Source organism: Sciurus carolinensis, chromosome X (assembly GCF_902686445.1).
Source record: "Sciurus carolinensis chromosome X, mSciCar1.2, whole genome shotgun sequence".
Taxonomy (NCBI): Eukaryota; Metazoa; Chordata; class Mammalia; order Rodentia; family Sciuridae; genus Sciurus; species Sciurus carolinensis.
In genome coordinates this window covers 96338818-96361682 of record NC_062232.1, presented here as the reverse complement: position 1 = coordinate 96361682, position 22865 = coordinate 96338818, and the positions used below count along the sequence as shown (strand labels likewise).

The following is a 22865-nucleotide window of genomic DNA, read 5'->3' as shown; positions in this document are numbered from 1 at the left end:
TCCTGTTCCAACTTGCCTACAGACCCCTGCGCTCCGGGAAACCGAAACGTTGTTGATGCGAAACCGAGGGCGACCTGCTCCGCCATGACGCAGGCACCGTTTACCGCAAAGGACGCAGTGGGGTTCAACTGGCCCCAGCGCGCGGAGATCGGAGCTGCCAGGCCTCTCCCGCTGGCGCGTGGCTGCACCCAGGTAAATCTCCTGAACCTGTTTTTCCTTTCCTTTCCCTGATGAGGGAGGACTCCCGATTGGGCACTGGATCCGAGCGGCCTTTCTTGGTGGGGGCCTTTCCATTTCCTACAATGGAGTAGAGGAAGGGGGTCGTGGGGGGAGCGGAAAGATGGAAAAGCGGAAGAACTGCGGAATTACATTGACTATTATGTGCACATAAAAAATTCCACTTTTATGTGCCTGTGCTGGTTCGACCTTCCGCATGGTGGCCGCGGGCCGATGGTACCTCTCCCGCGCATCTGAAGAACCAGTGATCTAAGCAGGGCCATGTGGACCCGCGCGGGTCTTGCGTTTGGGGGCGCCGAGCTTTTACCGCTGCCTAATTTTTCTGCTCTGACAGCTTTTACCGCTGCCTAATTTTTCTGCTCTGAGGCTCGGAGGAGAACTCTTCTGGCCTTCCCGATCTGTGGGCCTGTAAACGTTTTCTCCTGGCTGGCGGGCTGGGGGCCCGTGGGAGGAGATGGTGCGCCGCAGATCCTTTCGCCCCGCCAGGGTTCCGCCTACCCACAGTGAAGTAGGTCGGTTTGAGCTGAGTGGGTTAACCGCGGTCCTAAGAACAGAGGCCTGAGCTCCCAGGAACCGTACTTCCGGGAACATTTCCTTTAATGAATGACCAAGAGAGAAATACAGCGGCATTTGCACGGATGCATTGAACGACAAGAGTTTTCACATTTTCACCCGCATTTTTGTTTAACATTCCACCCAAAAAATAAATTAATAAGATCGATTAGGTATCAAGGGTATTCATACGTTAGGACTATTGAAGATAGAATTAACACAGCTCATAGAGTGGGAAAATAATTTTCACCCCGGGCCGGGAATGGAGTTTAGTGGTAGAGAGCTGTTGCCTAGCATGCGCAATACCCTAGGTACCATCCTCAGCAACGGAAAAAAAAAAAATCCAGTATCTACTTCATTTCAGATTTGATTTTGTACTATGGTTTCATCGATTGAAATGGAGGAAATTATATTTGAATACGTCAAGATGAACCCCACTATTATGTATAACTGTAACACACATAAAAATATTTTTAACAATCTGTGTGCAATAAAGTCTGTGTGTGAAATTGAACTATGTTGTTCAGTTGAGACTAGCTATTGTTAAATCTCCATTTTTAGAAGAAAATTAAAACTTTTAATTCCAGTGTCCAACAAACCAGATGGAAAATATTATAGAAAGAAATTAAAACAATGTTCAACCGACTTTTTTTTACCAGTTCAATTTCAGTACCCCAAGAAGAAAAAAAGCATCCTTGAGTATCACAGATGAAAACAAAATGAATGTTATTGCAACCACATAACATAAAATCTATATAGAAATCTGTCATAACAGAAAATCTATATAGAAATGTGATACTATACAGTATAACATTATTTTTCTCGTAGTTCTATTTTAATTTCCCTTAAGCCCTGTTTAATGTAGTTTTTATATTTTTATGAATCTGGATCTCATTCCAGTTCATTTATTTTAACATCATATACTGGCTACCAGTTCTAAATGACGAAAAAAAAAATCTTTAATTACGATAGCACATTCAGCAGAAATAACCCATGTACATACAAATTATAAAAGGTGCAGCTTTCTGAAGAGCCCATTTTCTTGGTCGTTTCATTGAATGTTGGAATATAAATTCCACTTTTATGTGCCTATGCCTGTTCAACCTTCCGCATGGTGGCCGCGGGCCGATGGTACGTCTCCAGCGCATCTGAAGAACCAGTGATCTAGGCAGGGCCATGTGGTCTTGCGTTTGGGGGCGCCGAGCTTTTACCGCTGCCTAATTTTTCTGCTCTGACAGTGTAGAGAGAGGCTCGAAGGAGCACTCCTTTGGCCTTCCCGATCTGTGGGCCTGTAAACGTTCTCTCGTGGCTGGCGGGTGGGGGGGGCCAGTGGGAGGAGATGGTGCGCCGCAGATCCTTTCATCCCGCCAGGGTTCCCGCTACCCACAGTGAACTAGGTCGGTTTGAGCTGAGTGGGTTAACCGCGGTCCTAAGAACAAGAGGCCTGAGCTCCCAGGAACCGTACTCACAGATCGGGAACATTTCCTTTAATGAATGACCAAGAGAGAAATACAGCTGTGTTTGCACAGATGCATCGAACAAGAGCTTTCACATTTTCACCCGCATTTTTGTTTAACATCTCGCCCCAAAAATAAATAAATAAAATCAATTAGATATCTAGGGTACTCATATGTTAGGTTGGGAGTGGCAATATCCGTTTTCGGTAAATGCATCTCGCCTCTGGGTTACACCTGTAACTCTGGAATTTCAAAGCAAGGAGATGGCAGTTTAGCAAGGCCTGTCTTAAAATACAAAAACAGGACGGGGGTGAGGTAGCTCCTTGGAAGAAAGCTTACTTAGCATGTTGAAGCCGTGGGTTCCATCCCCAGTCTGGGAAGAAAAAATAATAATTCTTTTCTGTTTTTTGCTCTGTGGCGCAAACTGGAGATTGAACTCAAGAGTTCTATCACAGAGCCAATTCCCCAGCCCTCCTTTTTTTTTTTTTTTTTTTTTTTTTTTTTTAACTTTGAGACAGAGTATCCCTAAATTGTGGAGGATGGTGTCTGGTCTCTAACTTGTGATCCTCCTGCTTCCACCTCCTGAGTCGCTGGGATTACAGGTGTATTTTTTTCCCCAGATATGAACATTTTCTCCAATGAGAAGAGGGACTGATTAATCTTAGGAATACTGCCCCATGCTGCTAGAAGTCACAATAGAGTTTTGAAAGTTTCCTTTTTTATATAATTGCCGGGAGCCAACCCCAGCAACTCACCGGTTCCCAGAAAGATGGGTGGAGTCCGCGAAGAGGAACGACATGAACCCCTGAAGCAACTTGAAGCAAGTGCTGCTCAGATTTATTTTAACTCTTCTTTTATAGTATTAAGTAAAGTAGGATTAAACAAGATAAAAGTTATAGAGCAATTACACAAGATTTGTCATTAACCACACTTTCCAGCAGGTGTCTAACACATAGAGGGTACATTAAGGCCAACTTCCTATATTTACTTAAAACTACTCATATAAGCATATTAGAGTGAAAGATATTTTCCTCTTTTCACCCTACTGGCCTTTGTTTACCCTTTGGTATCAGACCTATTGTCAGCATAACAACTCTTTCGTTTTAAGCTAATTTTACTGAACTGCTAAGCAAAACATGCACTAATCTTTAGCTCATATTATTATATTTTTTATTTAACCTTAAAGGTCTACTCTATTACCTAAACAAGGTCAGTTAAAACTAAGTTAGGTTATTTACTATCAAACAATCAGTGTGAGTGCTTAATTTTTATCCTAATATTCTTTGTTCTTGATTTATCCTATACCTACTGTAATACAAATGTGAGACCTAAGCCAGCATAAACTACTTAACCAGTTAACATGCAACGAGGACATTTGATCTTAAGATAATATTTTTCTAGTTGTTTGCCTATGCTGTTTCTTTGCTCTTTAGTCCTACGTTTCCAGGATGGCCCTTGATGTCTAAGCCTTTGAAGGAAAGACAAATATTGGACGTTTGTCCATTTACCATTAATATTAATTATTCATTCATCATTTTCATTGTACACTCCTGTATAGAGAAGAAATGGATCTGTGAGAGGTGTGTCCTTATACTTATTTGCTGGTTTCCCTCTAGGTAGATACCACAAACGCCCCCAATCTTGTAAGCTAAGTAGGGCAGTCCTAGTACTGTGGGGACAATAAGTCTCCTTTTGTGTTTGTTAGGCTATTTACTGGTAAAGCATTAACTGGGGCAGGTGTGGTCAGCATAGTAGCAAGCAATTCCTTTAACTGTAGTTTTCTGAACTCCTCAAACTCTGTACTCTGTATTTTTAGACTTATTATGTGTGCTATGGTACGTTTTTTAAAGCATCCTCATCTTCCCCAAGCTCCAAAGACTCATTGAGGTTGAATTCTTATCACAATGATCCAGGGAATATGATTTGCAGTTGCAATTGTTATAAGTATGATAATTACAAGAAGCACCCAATTCCTAGGAGAGATGATAGCAGCAATTTTCTGGAATGGTGGCCTTGCAGAGCCCTTCCCCATGCTTGGACCTTGTCAAGCATCATAACTGAAATGGTCCCCGCCATATAATTATTAACATCTTAATTATACAGATTAAAACCAAGTGTTTTTTTCCTTCTAAAAATAGGATCTTAGGTTGTATTCCCACACGCAAAATCCAAGGTAGTATAATAGAAATAATATCATTAAAATGTTGTGACTTATGTATAAGCATCTCTGCTTATATTGTGTATTCAGAAACTTCAAAATTTCCAGGGCTAAAGGTGTTGATAAAAGGCCATGTTCCATTTATAAGCATCTTATTACAGGACAGTTACATGACCGTATAATGGAGTGTGCTTTCAATTCAAGAGTAGTAAAGTGCCTAGCTATATAAAAACCTTAAGATTCCAAATTTTAAATTATGCTAACTACACTTACATGTTAGAGTTAACAAAATCTAGACCCAACCTACACAGATTTAACCTAATTATTCATACTGCATCAAGAATCACATTAAAACAACTTACTGTTTACTAAGTAGGTTCCAACACTGTAGCTTAACAATCGAATTTTATTGTTTTATTCATGAAAGGCACTGGGTATGAGCGAGAAAACCTGAATGACTTGTGGAAAAACCTTGGAATAACACATGAAGGATGATATGAAAGTCATTCTGAGGCAAGATGCTTTACTGAATTGTTTTTAACCAGGATATCAAGCATCAGGAATGAGTTCAAGTTAAAATTCGCCAGGAGAATAGAAACATTTTAAACTCAGTGACTTCTCTTAGCAACTTTGCCGCACTGTGTGACAGTTTTGCCACTCTCCAACTTGGCAGTCTCCAGCTTGGCGACCAATTTCCTGCCGCTGCCCCCGCCAGCTGGCCCTCAGTCCCGCTCACTCAACCTCTCTGTTCTCTGAGGCTCCGCCTCCGGAGGCGCCCTGGACCAGTGCGGCAAGCGGCAAGCACAGTGGGGAAAAGAGGCCAGGCCGGCGGCCGCCAGGGGGCCGGGCAAAAGCTAGGGGCAGCGGGCCTGCGGAGGCGGGCCGGTCTGCTGGCCGGCGGGGGGCCAGAGGGGAAGGGGTGGCCCAGGAGCCCGCCCGCCCCGGGGCAGCCGGCTGTGTGAGGGAGCCGGGTGCTCCTCTCCCGAGGGTTCCCGAGGATGCCAGGGGTCCGGGGCAGGATGCCCCTTGCCCAGGTCTGGCTTGGGAAGGGGGAGTGTCCCTTCAGGTGGTCCCAGGAACCGGCCAGGGCACCAGCTCCAAGGGTCCTGGGCTCATCCGCCCCTCACGCCCCTTTCGGACCCCGAGCCCCAGACCCGCCCCACAAGCAACCGCAGGCCCACCATGCCCGAGACCGCTCCCGGGGAAACACTTCCTCCCTCACCCGCCCGCCCACCCCCCTCATCTTCCACAACAGATCGTGGGACGCAGCTGCGCGCGCAGGGGTGTGTGTTTGTGTGTGTGTGTGTGTGTGCGCGCGCGTGCGTGCAAGCGTGTGCGTGCGTGTGTCTGTGTGTGTGTGTGTCTGTGTGTGTTTGACAGAGAGGGGGCGTTCTCCAGTGCGTGTTGATGCGGGGGATTCGCGGAGGCGTTTCCTTCGTTCCTGGGCGGGGTGGGCCTTGCGGGGAGTGGCGTGTGGTAGTGGTGGGGGGGTTGGTGATACGTTGCTGGAGTCCTGGTGGTGGAGGTGGTGGTGGTGGTGCGGTTCCCGGCTGCAACTGGGGTTTGGGGAGCCAAGTGTGAGAGGGCAGGGGCGGAGTCCCGAAAGGAATGGGTCCCCCTCCAGGGGCAGGTAGCCAGATGTCCTGTGGCTCCCATCCCCAGCACACGCGGCGAGGATGGAAAGGCTCGGGCGTGAGCAGTGCGTCGGCCTTCTCAGCCGGTTTCACGGAGGGCACTGGAGCCTTCCTCCTGCGAGTGGCCCTGGGCGAGCCCGTGCGGGATGTCAGGTGCGCCCCGGCAGAGGCCGCGAGTCCTTCGGCCGCTCACGGGCGGCAAGAGGTCCGTTGGGCGGGGACAGCGCCCGGGCGAGTGGGCGCGCCTGCTTGGGGACCTGCCGCCCCAACTGCCGCCCCGCTGGGATTCCTGGTGGCTGCCGAGGTCTTCCTGCTGGCCGCTTGGGGTGTTGCGGGAAGGAATCCCCGGAGTGAGCAGAGTTTTGGCCTTGTCCCAGCGGTGGTCCCTCGACATTGAGATTGGTGCCAGTCTGCAGGCCGAGGGGCTCCTGGACGTGACACGTGGGGATGAGCTGCTTCTCAGGGGTGGGCAGTAGGAGCAGCACCTGAGCCTCTGGAGTCTGGCCCCTCGGGGGACGCTCCCAGGAGGCAGGAAAGGTCGGGAAGGGGAGACGTGCGGAGGCACACGCTTCCGGAGAGCAGGACCCTGGAGGACGGCGGGTCCCCCGCGGGCTCACGGGCATTTCCCTGGGCACCGTGTCACGATTCCGGGAAACACACGTCGGCTCCCTGGCTCCAGTGCCTGTGTGGGCCTGCCCTGGAGGAAGAGGACCAAGCCACAGTGGTGGCTTGGGGGAGCGTGGGGGAAGGAGGTTGGGGCGCGGCCAGGGGTCCTGGGGTGCCTTGGGCATTGGTGTGGGGGACCTGGGCTCGGGCTTCCCTGGGGCGTGGCTCCAGGAGTCTCTGGGTCTATTCTACCGTCCTCCCTGAACCTTCCGGGGCCAGCGTCCTGCTGAGGTGTGAAGGGGTCCTGGGCTGGGCGGCAGGAAGAGAGCTAGAGACACGAGAGGGTCTCCGGCTGGGGGTCCGGGGGAGTGGGGCGGGGAGGAGAAGTAGCAAAGGGGAGGATGTTGGGGGGGGGGTTCGCCCGGGATGGGGTGTGTTGGGTGAGGAGAGGAGAGGGAGGAAGGGAAAGGTGCCAGACAGAAGGGCCCGGGTCCCACACGTGTGGGTTGCTGGAGAATGGCAAGGAGGAGGCCTGGGTGGGCCTGTCCGAGTGCAGCAAGGGGCCAGGCAGGCAGGCAGGCAGCAGCGGCTGGTAGTGCTGTCCTTCCTTCTCGGGACAGTATACGTCCTCCAGGCCACTGCTGTGGGAAGCCCGTCGTGTCCCGTAAGATGAGCACGTGTGGTCGGTCTTCCCGGGTATCACACGCGGCCCAGGCAGGAGGAGCGGGCTGTCCCAAGTCCAGTAGATGGCCCAGCGGCAGCTGGCAGTGGGGTGGCTGCGGGTTCTGCCTTGGCTGTCCAGCTCAGGAGTGAGGTCGTTGAAACAGGAGGCCTCTAGGGTTCCCGCTGGTGGGCCCGCTGGTAGCTGGCCGGGGAGCCACCGAGAGTAGGCCGGGGTGGGAGGAGCGTGAGCGTGTGTGTGAGCGTACGCGTGCGTGTGCGTTTGCCCTGGTGACCCCCCAAAGGACAGACACTTGGCTGAAGGGTGTGTGGGGGTGGGGGCGGGGGAGGGGCCGGCCCCCCCGGTGCTGGGCGAGGAAATGGGACCGGGCAGCACAGTTTCAGCACACACCGGCTCCTGTGGGTGACCGTGCCCGTCCTTGAGCCAAGGGTGGAAGCGGCCCCACAGGGTGGCCCTGGAGCGTCGGAGTCCCAGTGCAAGCCGGGAGGGCACACGGTGGCCTCGGTTGCCACCGGCTGCCCGGTACTCCCCGCAAGCTGCGCGCGCGTGCGTGCCAGGCCCCGTGCCGGAAGCCAGGGAGGCGCAAGGCTCAGGCCTACTGGCTGTGCCATCGCCATCGGGGGCCATCCTCAGGCTTCCCGGCCTGGCAGGCCAGAGCCCAGGACACCTGGATGTGGGAGGCCGGGACAAGTGGGGACCTGGCCTGCCCGCCGTTGGCCAAAGCGGCACAGCCGCCGCCATGTCGGACAGCAAGAGGGACTCCCAACATGGCGCTTCAGCTGGGCAGCGGGCGGAGGGCGGGTGGCCCGCGCGACGGCGGCTTGACCTCCGTGGAGCCATCGTGCCGTCCAGAACAGGCTTCTGCCGTGCCGCCAATGCGGCGGGCAGCAGCGTGGAAGAGGCGGGCGTGGGGAGGCCGCGCCGGGACAGGCTATGGAGGGGAGCGCGGCTCCCGGCAGGTGCAGGGGGCCCGTCCTGGGCGGTCTCGCGGGGCCCCAGAGGCAAGGTCCAGTAGCCAGGGGGAGAAAGAGGCGAGGCCAGGCCGGCGGCCGCCAGTGGGCCGGGCAAAAGCTAGGGGCAGTGGGCCTGCGGAGGCGGGCGGGTCTGCTGGCCGGCGGGGGGCCAGAGGGGAAGGGGTGGCCCAGGAGCCCGCCCGCCCCGGGGCAGCCGGCTGTGTGAGGGAGCCGGGTGCTCCTCTCCCGAGGGTTCCCGAGGATGCCAGGGGTCCGGGGCAGGATGCCCCTTGCCCAGGTCTGACTTGGGAAGGGGGAGTGTCCCTTCAGGTGGTCCCAGGAACCGGCCAGGGCACCAGCTCCAAGGGTCCTGGGCTCATCCGCCCCTCACGCCCCTTTCGGACCCCGAGCCCCAGACCCGCCCCACAAGCAACCGCAGGCCCACCATGCCCGAGACCGCTCCCGGGGAAACACTTCCTCCCTCACCCGCCCCCCCACCCCCCTCATCTTCCACAACAGATCCTGGGACGCAGGTGCGTGCGCAGGGGTGTGTGTGTGTGTGTGTGTGTGTGCGTGCGTGCGAGCGTGTGTGTGTGTGTCTGTGTGTGTGTGTGTCTGTGTGTGTTTGACAGAGAGGGGGCGTTCTCCAGTGCGTGTTGATGCGGGGGATTCGCGGAGGCGTTTCCTTCGTTCCTGGGCGGGGTGGGCCTTGCGGGGAGTGGCGTGTGGTAGTGGTGGAGCGGGGGTTGGTGATAGGTTGCTGGAGTCCTGGTGGTGGTGGTGGTGGTGGTGTTGTTGCTGTTGTTGTTGTTCCCGGCTGTAACTGGGGTTTGGGGAGCCAAATGTGAGAGGACAGGGGCGGAGTCCCGAAGGGAATGGGTCCCTCTCCAGGGGCAGGTAGCCAGATGTCCTGTGGCTCCCATCCCCAGCACACCCGGCGACGATGGAAAGGCTCGGGCGTGAGCAGTGCGTCGGCCTTCTCAGCCGGTTTCACGGAGGGCATTGGAGCCTTCCTCCTGCGAGAGGCCCTGGGCGAGCCCGTGAGGGATGTCAGGTGCGCCCCGGCAGAGGCCGCGAGTCCTTCGGCTGCTCTTGGGCGGCCTGAGACCTTCTCAGTTGGACAGCAACCCTGTATGAGCTCCTGTCTTCTAGTACTTTTAGCTTCTGGCAGATTGCTGTCTTCAGTGTTCCAGATTCCACCCCTCTAGAGGATTTTTTATTGGTTTGCATCTTCTTTAATTTTAGACTTCTCCTTTCTTGGCTTCTTTTCACTTGTACCCTAGGATCCTCAGGGTCATAAGGAAGAGTGGCTTACTTTATATTTACTTGTTCCTCTCAAGTTTTTAAGCCCATGAATGTCCCTGGAAATGTTAATCAAGAGGACATCCTGGTATCCTGCATAACACTCACTACTGTTGGGTTTGGAAGTTCCCACTGACTTCACAGCCTTTAGTAGCCATTTATGTGTTCATAGCCAGAATAACATTCTTCCTCCTGATATCCTTCAGATGCCCCACATATCATGCTGGCTTGCCAAGGCCAGAAATAAGATGCGTACTTCTAGGCACATAGCCTTCCTTTGCCAATGCTGACTCTCCCTATGCCCCACTTTTGGCGAGGCTCTGGGCTATGTGCTACCTTTTCCCATCTCCCTCCTGCTTGAAGCTATGTGCCCTGGTTAGTGTTTGTCTAGGTCTCAAGTAGAAAGTCTCATGGTCTAGCCCTCTACTCCTTTCCTCTTTTTTATTGTTTGTATGTCTGTGTGTCTGTGTCTGTCTGTCTCCCACATGTAAGCACAAAACTATTCCTTGTCCCCCTTAATTTCACATTTCTGAAGGTTCCAAAGTGCTACCAAATTGTCTTAAGTGGGCAGAGCATTTTGGATCTGAGCAACCTTCTTTGCCAAGACCCAGACAGCAGGGTCTGGATCCATGGGTTCTCATATGTCCCCAAACTAAGGCCATGAGTGTAGTCGTGTCAGTTTGCTCCTTTGGCCTTAGTTATGGCTGGGGGGTAGCTGAACTGTGATGGCAAAACCAGACCTGGTTGTGAAATGAAATTACAAAAACCTTATAGTAAGAGTCCAGTGCCTGGGGAAGGGGTCAGTTCCCCTCCCCTCTCTCAGTCTTTTTCCAGGAAGCCTAGTTAACCACAGGTCCCTACCTCTTGCATTGTCAATAACCTGCCTAAGAGTCTGACTACTGTCTCCTGAAATGTAATGGATGTCTGTGAAAAGAGCTGTTTCTTCTTATCTGTTCTGTGAGCATGCTTCATGTTAGAGACCTGTGCAGGCCTTCAGCCACATAGATTAGGAATTTTTTTTTTAAAAAAGAGAAAAAAGTCCCAATGATAGGATGGGTCTAAGATGATGTCAGATAACCTATAAATATTGTGATAAACTGGATCAGGGCTCAGAAGTTTGGAATGCTAATCTCTGGGCCCTCTGGTGTAAAATAAAGTTTGGTTTCTCCTACTTTCCGAGTGCTGTCTTGTCATTTCCACAGCAGGACCACAACAGCACTTTGGACCTGCCATGTGTGAATCCTAGTATCTTCCTGTTATGGTTTAAATATTAGGTGTCCCCAACAAGCTCCTGTGTGAGACAATGTAAGAAGGCTTAGAGTTGAAATGATTGGTTTATGAGAGCATTAATCCAATCAGTGAATTTATCCCCTGATACGGCTTAACTGAGTGGTAACTGAAGCCAGGTAGAATGTGACTAAAAGGGGAGTATGTATTTTGTATCAGGTGAGTTGAGTCTCTCTCTCTCTCTCCCTCTCTCTCTCTGCTTTCTGATCATCATGTACTTCCCTACACCACACTATTCCGCCATGTTGTTTTTCTGCCTCACCTTGAGCCCCGAGGAATGAAGCCGACTCTGTATGGACTAATATCTCTTAAACCAGGAGCCCCCAAATAAAACTTTTTTTTCTAAAATTGTTCTTGTCAGGTCTTTTAGTCACAGAATCAAAAAGACTGACTAAAACACTTCCCAACAAGAAGAACCACATCCAACATTGCGAGATTGAGAAATAGGGCATTATTGGACTGTTTCAAATCACAAATGTATGTCCAGAATAGACCTGAGTCTCTGACTCCAGAGAATGGTGTTTCTTTGGACTTACCAATCCTAAATGGGTATCCTCAGTCCCCTTTATCCTGTGTGAGAAGATGTGCAGAGTATCATTCCTTGCGGTCTATGACCCAGTCTATGATGTGAGTAAAGCTGACAAAAGTTGATGTAATGTTCCTGCCTTACTTTTCCTTGCCTTGATCTGGTATCTAGTAATTATCTATCTTTTCTATAAGAAGCTGCCCCTGACAGCTTCTATAAGAAGTTGCCCCTTTATTTGGCTGGGCCTCGGTCCTCCAGATGTGACATTGGGTTCTAGGTTGCCAGTAGTCCTAGACCCCATGTGCAGGGGCCCCACCGGTCAACCTTGCTTCTGTACCAAGACAAGGATCAAGAAGCCAACTGCCCTTCAGTAGTTCAATTGCCTTTGCCAAACATGGCAGCCACCATTCTGTCAACACTGTCACACTCCCCAAACTCCTCCAGTCTCCACACTCTCACCTGCCTCCTCCTGAGCCTGGTAGGCCTGAACACACAGGATTCCTCAGTGAGCAATCCAGCCCCCTGGCTTCAACAGTGACTGTGGAGCAGCTTGGTGGAGTGGTTAAGGCCAGTCCCCAAATTCTGAGTGCTAGAAACCTACCATTCCTCCTCAGAGGCTTCCCCACCTAATAATACACAGAGGGACTAGAGGCCATGCTCAAAACCCTTCCATTTCATGGCACCATTAATCCAGAAATGCCATCCCCCCTTGCCCTGAGGTCTCTCCTCCATCCTTTGTGGACAAAAATAATTTTGAAGGCAAAGCAAAAAGCCATCCAGGCACTAAATTTGGGAATACTAAGATGAGTTGCCCGGCAAAGTGGTGTCCCTTTCAGGCTTTCCATAGGGAATGTTGATATCTAAGGGAAAACACCAGAAGGAATAGATGTACCTGGATAACCATTGCTACATCATCTCCTTATGAGTTGTCAGTCTAAATATCTTGTTCACAGCATCCTAGGTTTCTGGGCTCATCTGTGGATATTATATGGATCAGGTGTCTGTATAAAGCCCTAGTGCTTTCATGGGGGAAGTAGACTTAATGTTTGAAGTCCCTGGATTTTCCCTTTTATCATTTTGCTGTTGTTTTTCTTCTGTCCTCATCTAACCAATCCCTAATCAGTTGCCTCATCCTGTTTAAGGAGTGAAGAGCAGCAGCACTTAAAAGGAGTAAGGAGCAGCAAGACCTAATTGGGGACATATCAGGTGAGAAGACAGAGAGACTGATGTCCTGGCTCACCTCTAAGGTATCTCAGGGGTTCACCATCCAATGATTGCCCCATATTGGGAGTCCTTGGGTAAAGAGGAAGGCCCAATGGCCTCAAGCAAGCAGGTAACCTTGGCAAGGGCCTTTGCTTTTGCAGCTCGATTTAGAACAGTGGTTGTGTTCTCCACTCAAGCACTCATTCATTCTCTCACAGTTGAATACATGCACACATATATATACACACATTTACTTACCTTCTTATGTATGTAGTATTTCCTTTTTCTTTTCTCCTATAACCACCTTGGAGATGCCACTATGAGTAGACATTCCTCCCAGTGAAAGAGATAACCATTGACATTGCAAAGTGACCACTCCCATGTTGTCCCTCTGCCTTTGGTTCCTCCTGCTGACCTTCCCTACAATGAGAATCAGTTTTCCCTTGTGTTATGTTTCTGGTATGTACAGCTAAAGAAAACAAACATCTGAGTGTGTTTACTTGTGGCTGTCTCTGACCCCAAGAAGCTGACACATAATCAACTCTTAATATTGGTCTGCTTTGGCAAAACACACATGCCTAGACTTTGTATGTCTACGAAGAGTGAATGCTCTCTGATTGCCTTCTCATTTCCCCTCTAACAACTGTTCGAGGTGTATTTGTCAATTCAGGTGGGAAGGAGAATCATTTATGGATGGTGTCTTAACCTGTTGGATATTTCTTTTTTCATATTTCCTTTATTTTTTGATAGAACTGGTCATGTGGCTGTGTATAAAGTTCTATTCTCTACAGGGTGAGAGAATGATAGAAAGTATGTATGTGTGAGAGACAGACAGACACAGGGGTACATGGTGTGGTATCTGTGTCCATTAGAGATGAGTAGATTGGTAGATTGAGACCAGACCATTGATATGAAGCTGTCTGTTACTGGAATATTAAAAGTGTGATCAGGGTGAAGGGCCAGGGACACATGCTTACTCACACAGCCTGACATGAATTTCTCCATATTTTCTCTCTTGATATATCATATAACCTAAAGGAAGTATTGCCTGAAAATCATTCATGCATCTCTGTTTCTCCCTGTAAGCCTTCTCATGGGAGTTGTTAAGTAGTTAACCCTGGGCCAGGTAGGAAGAGGAAGGATGCTTTTGGGGTAACACCTAGCTCGTTTCATGATTGTTCTAAGTGTGGAACCCTAGTCTAAAGACAAGGAGACTGCCATAGCAGATGAACGAGGGCTCACGTTCTGTTTTCTTGAGAGGGAAGTTTTTACTTACTCTTTACACCCATTCTGGTGCCTCTGAACCACTACCGTTTATGTCTAACTACCTGACCCTTCATGGTCAAGCTGCCCTTAAAAAAAAAAAATCAGAAGAATCTCCATTGCGCAGTTGAGTTGATTTGGCTCTAGCTCTGCCTAGATTCAGGATACTTCCTACAGTCTCGCACAACCTCCATTGTTCAAGATCTATGGAGGACATGTTTAAGTAGTATGCTTAGGGTGACTTAATAGGAGCCGTTTCTCCTGATTGTGAGGAGGAAAACTAAAACTACCCTACAGGGAAGAAGCTATTAGAAATATAAGGTGCCACAGGAAATAAAACACTGTGCTTGAAAGTGGGTGGACAAGGCAAACTTTTACTTGGGACAGAAGGGTATGCCAGAGAACCTGACTAGCAATGACACTTGGGCAGATAGTCCACATATAAGTATAAGTATAAGTATATAAGATAAGTCCACATATAAGTATACAGCACTGCCCTTAGCCCTGATTGGAGGACTCAGGGGTACAGTCTATGTGAATGGCTAATTTTAAAATCAGGTAGGACAAAGGGAAGGGCCATAATTAAAATGGCTACAATTAAATCCAGCTAAGGCTGAATACTATATTCTGAAAATGGGCCATTGGACTTTGTTTCTCACAAGGCTGTTCAGGATGGAAGGTCAAAGGGGAAATCTGGGAGCCAGTAGATTTCAGGTTTCAACCAGAATAGGCACAGATTGCAACATTTTGCAGTAGAAATCATTGGAGTAGGAAGATATGGAGGGGCAAGGGCCGAAGAAGTACTGCCATCAAGAGGATTGTCTTTTCAATCCGAGGACCTCCTTCTTGGTCTCAGCTTCCTGGGGAGCAGTAAGATTGGAGTAAAATCAGTGTTGTAGACAGGACAAAGTAAAGGACTCCATCATGGGTCCAGAACTTGAGAAACATGAGCAAAGTATAGCTTAAGGACATTCTGGGCTGTTAAAGCATCAGAGTCTGGCAGCAGGAGGAGGCAGACATCCAATGCCTAGGGATCTGGTACAGGAAGCCCAGGCTTCTCAGCCTGATGGTAGTCATGTCTGGGCAAAACTATAACAGAGGTCCTCTTTATGCTTTAAATGTAGCCCTTGCTGCTCTGCCACTCTAACTCATTGTTAAAAGGACATGCTTCTTTCTCTTCCTCTCTCCCCCTCCCTAATCTTAGGGGGAAAAGAATTTACCTTTCTTTCCCATCCTAGGCAGAGTTATCTGTTCTTGAGCACATACCCACCATAGGACAGAAGTAATTAAGACTTTGGGGATGGAACCAGAAGATCTCAGAAATGACTAGCTCCCAAATTGACAAGTGAATTATAGCCCCCAACAGAGAACACATGGAATGTAGCCTTTGAATCACTTCTTTAAAAACTCCACATTCCCCACAGTGGGCAAAATCACAGCCTCTGGACAGAAGTCCCCTGGGTTTCTCCTTGGCTAGCAAAGCAATAAAACTTCATTTTCCTTTTTCTCAAAACCATGTCTTCATCATTGGATTGGGATCAGGAACAAGAACTAAGCTTTCAGTAACTGAACTATCAGAAGCCTTTGACAAAGAGCCTTACCCCACCACTGTGGACGTTTTTGCCTGCTGCCCCTTGGGATGCAGTGTTTTCTTCTCTGAGGGATTCCAGGACTCTGATAGAGGCCTGTCTTCAATGTTCCAGGTCCCAATTCATAATAGGAGTCAGCAACTACACACTTCTTTCTTGGTCCCCTTCCCCAGGAAATCCAGGAGCCTAAGGGCAATGAGCAGTAATGACCCTAGAACCCTATTCACTCCTGGCTCTCTAGGTCTGGAACTCCATGCTGGGAATCAAGAAGCGGGCAGGAGAGCCTGCCTAAAGCTCACTGTCATTGTCTTGATACTACCTCCTAACCACCCCCTGTTCATCCCTATTCTTTTAGCCCTTTTCCTCCCCATCTCCCTAACACCTCTCCCCAAGATCTACCTTAATTCTGGCATGTCTGCCAAGGGTAGAATGAGATTCATACTCCTGAGCACACAGCCCTTCCTTATGGATTCCTGATTTCCATTTCTGGAGAACCTCTGGTGTAGTCATGTGCTTTGACAGCTCCTGCCTAACTGGGGATGTGTTCCCTGGTCAGTGCTTGCCCAAGGCAAGTCTAAAGGCCCAGCCCTCTACTATTTTTCTTTTATTCTCTCAGGCTAAAAAGTGCTCTCCTCCCCCTCTTCATTTCATACTCTTGTCCTTTCAGAATGTTGTTGTCAAGTGACCTTAATGTGTGTAGAGCCTTCTGGGCCAAACTAACCTTATTTGCCAAGCCCCAGGGCAGTGTATAACCCAAGGTTGTGAGTGTGGTGGTCTCTGTGTGCCATTCATTGGTCTAGGGCTGCACTGTGAGATGGCCATGCTCGAAGATCATAAACTCTCCCCCTTCCCCTCACCCTGAGTACATGAACCAGGTGTCTTCCCTAAGGAGAAAAACTGGGTCACACACTCAGAAGCCATAACCACATGCACAAAACAGACCTGGATTTATGTGTCCCTAGTGGGTATTCTTGCCACCTCCTGCCCTATTTGAAAAGATGTGTGATCCAGATTGTCTTTGACCTGAATTAGATTAAAGCGGAGGAAACTTGAACAGTAATACACCTGCTCTACTCTTGTTGTTTTCAGTCTAGTACTCAATAATCATATCAGTATTCTCCATGTTTTCTATAAGAGACTACCCCTGACACGGTGGTCATTCTTGATTCCCCTTTACTTGGCTGGGCCTGGTTCCATTAGATACACAATTGAGTCCCAGGTTTCCCAAGGCTCTGAGACTCTAGAGCACAGCACTGTTGACTGACTTTTATTCTGTACAAAGGACAAGGATCAAGGAGCCAAATGCCCTGTAGTAGCCTTGTCTCCTCATTACCAAACATGGCAGCCATCTAGGCCTGTCCCCCACCTCCTCCCAAGGCTAGCAAGTCCAGCTGCTGAGAACTCCTCCATGGGTCATTCTGGCTTCAGGGCTTTCATGCTGACTCTGGAGTTACTCAGTGAGTTGGTTGAGGCCAATCCTAGAATTCCTTGCATGCCTCAAACCCACCCTTCTTTCTCTCTCTTCTTCATATCAGAAAACCTTTCTTCCAGAAACAAAGTTCTGGACACTGTGCTCATAAAGTTTCCACTTGATGGCACTATTGCTCAAGAAATGCCAGCCACCCTAGCCTTCTGCTCTTCTCCCTCCACCCTTTGCAGATGAAAAAAGGTAAAGGCCAACCCAAAAGCCATCAAGCCCTAGAATTGCCCGTTAAGGTGTTAGGGTACCAGAAGAGGTAGTGTCCTTTCCTCTCAGACGCTTTGGGGGAAGCATAAATGTCTATGAGGAAATATATGAAGGAATAAGTGCATCTATGTATACATTACTACATCATCTTCTTGGGGTTTTAAATCCAAATATGTTAAGAGCCATTTTGCTGGGTACAATTGTACCCATTTTGCTAGGTATAATTATAGTTATTTCAGGAGTTCAGTGGGGTCATCTTGGGTCCAGTGGTTGCTTGAGATAGGATGAAAAACCTGAATTTTCCCTTCATTCTTCCCTCAAAGCCTCTCTTCTGTTTTGTGTTTGTTTTGTTTGGGGGTGTTGTTTTGGTTTTGGTTTTGGTGGGACTGAGAATTGAACCCACAGCCTCATGCATGCTTACAAGTACTGTACTACTGAGCTATCCCCCAACCCTTACTTTATTTTGAGCCAGATTCTCATTAAATTGCCCAGATTGGTTTTGAACTCGTGATCCTTTTGCCTCAACCTCCTGAGTAACTGGGATTACAGGTGTATGTTCTCTTCTGTTTTCTAAGAGTTGAACAGAGCAGAGATCTCAGTCCACCATGTGGCTTCATCCAGATTAAGGGTGCAGGAGCAGGCCTGGGAGGGAGTAGGCCATTATGGGAGCAGCAGGAATTGACAGAGGCCACATTAGATGGGAAGATAGGGAGGATGATACAGTAGCTCATGTCTCAAGGGGTCCCTTTCCATTGATTGCCCCTTGTTGGGGGTGCATGGGTCAGAAAGAAGGTCCAGTGGCTCCACATAGGCCCATAACTTGGTGAGCACTTTTGTCTTTACAACTCATTCTAGGAAGCTGTATGTGAAATCTATTGTATTCTCTAATTAAGTACCCAAGTATTCGGTCCTTCCTAAGTAAATGCATACACACATGTAAACACACGCACTTACCTTCTTATGTATATGTGTATGTATATATGTGCATATTCTTCGTTCTCCTACAATCACTGTAGAGGACACCACAGTAGATAGATATTTCTCCCAATGAAAGTGATAGCCTGATGGGAGAAATCCTAGTTCTTGGCTGGCAGCAGTTAATATCTCAAGTGTGTAAACTTGCAGGGAGGAGCGTTCTGCTTCTCCCACCTAGGAAAGTAAACAACTGCCCCAAATTGACCTAGTGTTACCAAGGGAACCTGTATAGGAGCCTGGTGATCTGATCCCCCATGGCACATTGTGATTGGGCAAGAAACTTATAAAATGTATACCTGTTCCCGCAATAAACGAGTTTGCAGGTTGCTCGCCACAAGCCTGCTTTCACCCAACTCCTGGAGTCTGGGGTCTTGACTCCGTGGCCCTTACCTGCACCTGAGCTAGCCTGGCACCCCTACAATAGCCCATAACATTGTAGTGTGACTGCTCTCATGTTATCCCTTTCCCTTCCAGCTGTCTTGCATACTGGGAGAACCAGATGTAATTTTCCTTAAGCAAATATAGAGGTATGTCTACTTTTGCCCTTCTCTTTGATCTCACAAAGCTCACAAATAATAGAATGTTATATTTCACTGTTTTCATAAAATATTTGTCTCCTGGTTTTAAATATCTGTTCAGGGTAAGCATCCTACTGATCCTTTCCATTTCCCCTCCAACAACTGCTCAGGGTGCCCATGTCTTTTCCTGGGGTTGGGAACATTGTGTATTTATGGTGTCCTAATTCTCTGGTTCTCTGGACAGTAAGTTTCTCTTTTTCTTCTCTCTCTCTCTCTCTCTCTCTCCTCTCTCTCTCTCTCCTCTCTCTCTCTCTCTTTCTCTTTCTCTCTCTTTCTCCCCTCCCCCCTCCTTTCCTCTCCCTCTCCATCTCCCTCTCCCTCTCCCTCTCCCTCTCCATCTCTTTTCTCTTTTTTTTTCAGGCAGGGTCTCTCTAGCTTGCTGAGACTGGTTTAGAACTTGTGGTCCTCCTGCCTCAACCTCTTGAGTTGCCGTAATTATAGGTATCTATCACACACAGCCTTCTCTCCTCTTTTTTTTTAGAAATAGAGCTAGTTATGTGGTTGTGTACAAAGTCCTAGTTCCAACAGGAACTAAGTGTGTGTGCAATGGGTATAATGTCCTTGTGCAACTAGAAATGAGTAGCCTGATAGAATGAGACACATTCAATCCTTACATGTTTACCCTTGCATAGAAAGTCAGCACAGCAGATCTCTGTACAGCCAGAGTGGAGATACCTGGTTTCCTTCATCCATCTGTGAACTAGATGAGTTGCTGGTCAGTCCAAGGGCTGGTTCTCCATTTTAGAGTGGTGGAGGAAACAGGCTTGTGATGATATTCTGATAGCTATTCAACTATGATCATTACAAATACAGGGATGAGGAGGGAAACTCTCTAAGGATATACCCAAGGGAATGGCTTTGGTTCCCAATAGAAATGAGATCTTAGGGCAGTGTATAATCTGACTTTACAAAGTACCATTTCATTTGTGCTGCATCTTTCAAAAAAATAAAACCCAACTTGCATCCGTACAAATTCCCAAAGTTGAGTAGATTTCTTGCTATGCTTTCCTCAGAAATCACAATTGACCCAAAAACCAACATGGTAGCCTGAAAGCACTCTCTAGGTTGGCTGGGTGATATGTACAATACCACCTTTTGACCACCAATCACTTTAGTGGTCCCAGGTGAAGTGAAGGACATTCTGGTGTCTTGTTGCAGGGTGAAATAGCACACAGAGAGGAAGGAGGCCACTGTGATCCTGGATCATCTCTGAGTGTTGGTATTGTGGGTGAGTTATCTTTGATCTCTTCCTTCTACTTTTAAAAACTGTCTATTTTATCCTATGAAAACTGTAATCATTGTGGTATGTCAGCATTCCTTAGTAAGGAGAGACTGCCAAGGTAGGTAGATTTCTGGCATAGGGGCAATAGTATTGTCTTCCAGAATTTTCAGCCATGATTAATAGAAAAGCTCCTGAGTGAGGTCTCTATGGTGAGACCTAAAGTAGGAGACACATGGATGATTATTCAGGGAATGTGTGTCCACCTAAGGGGATTGGAATCAGTTCCTGGAACTTAAGACCAGTGTTCTACAGTGTAGTGGGGAGAGGAAAGGGTTTGTGCCTGGGTCCAGTGGGGCCATGTATTACTGACAGAACATTTGAACTTCCCACCTGACCCTGGGAAAGAGATGACTGGGCCCCACATGCCTCAGAAACAAAGAACAGGCATCCTAGAGAGCCAGGTCTTTTTGGCCTTTGCCTTCCTGGCATTGACTGTAGCTCCCTTCCTCCTATGACTGTTCCCCCTATCATATTGTGATCTGTGTTTGGCACAGCTCTCTGCACTGTGGCCCTCCACCAGGTCAGTCAGGATGGGGAGCTTACTCTTGTTAGACTATTAAGAGGATGCTTTGCTGAAGAAGGGGATATCCACTCACATGCACAGTTTAAGGCCAATCTCTTCCATGGCCCTTAGTCTATCTCTTGATGTACCAGGGAAACTAGAGAAGCATAATGTTTCAATGTACCATTCCATTTTAAGATGAAACACAAGAGTTCTCAGAAGCACAGTACATCTTACATGTTTTCTACTATAAGCCTTCTGATGGAAGATAATTGATTGAACCTGGGTCAGATGCAAGGACAGATGACTCTAGTGTGCCCTCTGGCTCCTCTCCTGACTGGTCTAAGTGTGGGACCAATAGTATTTGAAAACCAGGAGACAGCAATGGGAGAGGAGCTATGTGCTTAGTCTGCATGGCTTTGAAATAGTCTGCTTTTACCCCATTCTTGATATCTGTGGGCCTCTGCCCTTTGTTTCTGGCCTCCTGAAACCTCATAGTCAAGCAGGCCTTTCCGTGACTCCTGAGAATACCCAAATCAGAAAGTTCCTTGGTGGGCAGTGGTTGAGCTTGGTTCTAACTTTGTACCAAGAGTCAAGTTATTGAACCTACTATCAATGAAAACTCACTAGGAAAAAAGCTTAAGATAAAAAATAAAAAGATACATTTTATTTTTAAAAACAGAAAAGTTTGTAAATTGGAGAGAGACAGCCTTAGATAAAAAAGCAAAGTGGCTAGCTTATATAGATTAAGTTCCATCTATATAAGGGCCAGGTACCTGCTCTAGTTGGCTTATGCAAATGAAGGATGCAATTGTGCTCAATCCTGATTAGTCTGTTTTATGTAAATAGGTAAGTAACCAAACCCATTCCTGATTAACATTTACATATTACTAGAAATGCAGATGTAGTTCATTGGTCAGGTCCAGAGACTGTTTATCTTTGCAGTTAGAATGGGAACAGGGCCAGAAAGGTCACAAAGCTTAGTTGTGGTCCTTCTAGAAATACAAAGTACTATGTGACCCTGCAATCAATAAATGGCTTACCAGGCTCCGTTCTGAACATTAGACCCAAATAGCTACTTGGGATCATTCTTGGAGATTCAGCTTTTTTTAAAGTTGCTACTATGATCTCATCCAATTGTCAGGGGAAAAGATAAAACTGTGGTTGGATATGTTTAGTTGCATTCTTAGGGTGACGTGGTAGGGAGCCCTTTCTTCTGATCCTGTGGCATCCCCTTGGCATCTGTGACCCAGACTTTCTTTGAAGGGAATAAGAACAAGCTAAAACTTAAACTATAATGCACCTGCCTTATTCTTTGTTTCAAACTAGTACTCGATAATCAGGAAAGTCTTTCTCCTCTTCACAAGAAACTACTCCTGACAGGGTGGTCACCCCAGCTTTCCCTTTACTTGTCTGGACCTGGGTCTTCTACTGGGATGTTGAACTCCAGGTTTCTTGTTGCTCTGAGAACCCCAGGGCAGGGCACTCACTGACTAACATTGCTCCTGCTCTAAGCCCAGGGATCAAGGAGTCAAATGCCCTGAGGTGGTTTTGTCTCATGATTGTTAAACATGGCAACCACCAAGGCGCCCTCATTACTTCCTGAGCCTGACAGGCCTGGCCACCCTGGGGTCCTTGGGGAGAAGGCCTAGCTCAGCAACTTCCATACTGACTCTGAGGTGAGTGGTGTAGAAGCAAGGACCTGTCCCAGAATATCCTGAGTGCCCCCAACCTATCTTCCTCATATTAGAGACTTTCCTCACTGAATACATGCAGAGGAGTTGGAAGCTACATGCTAAAAGTGTCTACTTGTTGGCAGTGTTGCCCTAGAAATGCCAGTCACCCTTGTTTTCAAGGTTTTCCCTGTGTTCTTGGCATATGAAAAAAGTACCAATGGAAATCCAAAAGAAAACCTAGTTCAAGAAATAGGGTTTACTCTGTTGGGATAGTAAGTGACATGGTGTACTTTCTTCTCAAAGTCTCCATGGGGAATATAAATCTGTATGGTAACAAACACTGAAAGGAATAGGTGTACTCTAATGTATTGCTACCTCAGATTGTCATGACTTTTTTTTTTTGGTGGTGCTGGGGATTGAACCCAGGGCCTTGTGCTTGCAAGGCAAGCACTCTACCAACTGAGCTGTGTCCCCAGCCCTGTCTTGATTTTTAAGTCAAACTATTATGTTCACTGTTCCTCAATTGTCTTGGCTGGCTTCCCTTTCAGAGGGGGAAAAAAATCCATAAAATCACATGGAAATATGTGCTTTACACTACATAAATTATGATATAGGTTGTAGAATGATTGATTAACGGTAAAGTATGAAAAAGAAGAGTGCCCTTGGTGGAGAACATAACTCTTCCCCATTCAACTGTAAAAATAAGGGAGAGCAAA

At 48.0% G+C, this 22865-nt stretch overlaps 1 long non-coding RNA gene across 1 annotated transcript; it reads left to right on the top strand.

Moving 5' to 3' along the window:
• The first annotated feature begins 29 nt into the window (after window positions 1-29).
• LOC124972150 (uncharacterized) lies at window positions 30-19933 on the top strand. Its single transcript, XR_007106441.1, has 4 exons — window positions 30-192; window positions 12537-12600; window positions 18586-18638; window positions 19848-19933. It is a non-coding gene; the product is annotated as an uncharacterized LOC124972150 (long non-coding RNA).
• The last annotated feature ends 2932 nt before the right edge of the window (window positions 19934-22865 follow it).